Source organism: Otolemur garnettii, unplaced genomic scaffold (assembly GCF_000181295.1).
Source record: "Otolemur garnettii isolate 467f Iridium unplaced genomic scaffold, OtoGar3 scaffold00047, whole genome shotgun sequence".
Taxonomy (NCBI): domain Eukaryota; kingdom Metazoa; phylum Chordata; class Mammalia; order Primates; family Galagidae; genus Otolemur; species Otolemur garnettii.
Window position 1 is genome coordinate 10,851,412 of NW_003852442.1, and position 1,962 is coordinate 10,853,373.

The window sequence follows — 1,962 nt, forward strand, 5'->3', positions numbered from 1 at the left end:
AAAAAACAATTACATATCTGGTGTTCTTTAGAATCTTAGGGCTGGAAGGGACTTGAAAGAGTATATTGTAAGAACTTAAAATATGTTCGCTATATTATTGTACAAAGAACGTACAAAGACATTGTTTAGACAATTCATGTACATTGAGTTTCCTGGTCTAGTTCGCTGATGTCTTACTACATGTAAATCTGGGGCTCCTTTAGTAGATCTAGGTCTCAGCTTCTTTGGGCTTTCATAAATACAGTCTTTGTGATGAATATCTTATTTCCTTCTCCAGAGCCATATGCCATCTTTCCCCTCTGACCTAGGTCCCTGGAGTACCCATGTGCACTGAGTCTGAGGGCCCTTTTGCTTGATGGTGTCCAGTTGAGGGTAGTTGGGAGGTACCAGCAGAAGACTCGAGGGCTGGATATTTTTATTCCTCTGCTCCCTCTTCTGGCAGGGATGTTGTAAGTTGTCTACATGTCTTTTACCAAAGACCATGACTCCTCTCTCCTGGCGTTCTTCATATAGCTACTTAGGTTCTACTTCCCCCTTCTCCCCTCTTTTTTTTTTTTGAGACAGAATTTCATTCTGTTGTCCTGGGTAGAGTGCCATGGTGTTGTCATAACTCAACGACAACCTCAAATTCTTGGGTTTGAGTAATCCTCTTGCCTCAGCCTTCTTAGTAGCTGGGACTACAGGCGCCACTACAACTTCTACTACAGGCTAACAACCCATCTTCCCCTTTTCAGATCTAAAGGTGTTAATGGCTCAGGGGCAGTGCACTGTCATTCCTTGGTTTCTCTAAACTTTATCTATACCTTTGTCAATACTCTCTTTATTAAATTTTCCTCAAATTGCCCAGGTTGTAGGTGCCATCTGTTTACAGTTAGCCCCTCATTGTTAAGAGTCCTTGAAAAGGCCCTATGAGACTCTGTGCCTGTGGCTCAAGAGGCTAAGGCGCCAGCAATGTACACCTGAGCTGGTAGGTTCGAATCTAGCCCGGGCCCGCCAGACAATGGCAGGTGCAACCAAAAAATAGCTGGGCGTTGTGGCAAGTGCCTGTAGTCCCAGTTGCTTGGGAGGCAGAGGCAGGAGAATCGCTTGAGTCCCGGAGTTGGAGGTTGCTGTGAGCTGTGATGCCATGGCCCTCTACCCAAGGCGAGGCTCTGTCTGTCTTGTATAGTAGGTTTCCATAAACTGCCTGAGACATTTCCAGTCAGAAAATTAATAGTGAAATACAGGCAAGTTTGCCTGCTTCAGTATTTTCTTTGTTTCTTTCTTTTTTTTGAGACAGAGCCTCAAGCTATCCCCCTGGGTAGAGTACTATGGCATCACAGCTCATAGCAACCTCCAACTCCTGGGCTCAAGTGAGTCTACTGCCTCAGCCTCCCAAGTAGCTGGAACCACAGGCGCCTGTTACAACGCCTGGCTATTTTTGGTTGCAGCCGTCATTGTTGTTTTGGCGGGCCCAGGCTGGATTCGAACCTGCCACCTTAGGTGTATATGGCTGGCACCTTAGCCACTTGAGCCACAGGCGCCCAGCCGTGCTTCAGTATTTTCAACTTCATTTACAGGACTTGATTTCTATTAATATTTGCAGCATTAAACTTTTAAATTCCATTTTTGGAGAGTTATAGTATTTTTCTCTTGTTATTCTTGTGACTATTGGTATCTTTTCTTTTTTAAGTTTGGTCCCAAACTCACGTTGGTGGATGCTGACCATTTTAGGCAAATATGCAAGATAGAGAAAGTTGTTTCCACATAACTCCCTTCACATCCCTAATGTTGCTCCTTTTTCACCCCTGTCCTTCGGTGTCTAATTCTTTTGAGATAACCTATTCTAGTATGTTAAGTTTGATGAACTTTTTTCTTTCTCTTTCTCTTTTTTTTTTTTTTTTGAGACAGAGTCTCATTATATTTGCCCTTGGTAGAGTACTATGGTGTCACAGCTCACAGCAACCTCAAACTTCTGGGCTT

General features: G+C 43.8%; 1 protein-coding gene across 1 annotated transcript in view; it reads left to right on the forward strand.

Annotated features, from left to right (window-relative positions):
• Positions 1–1,962, forward strand: part of IST1 (IST1, ESCRT-III associated factor) — a 36,510-nt gene that overhangs the window by 7,101 nt on the left and 27,447 nt on the right. The window lies entirely within an intron of this gene.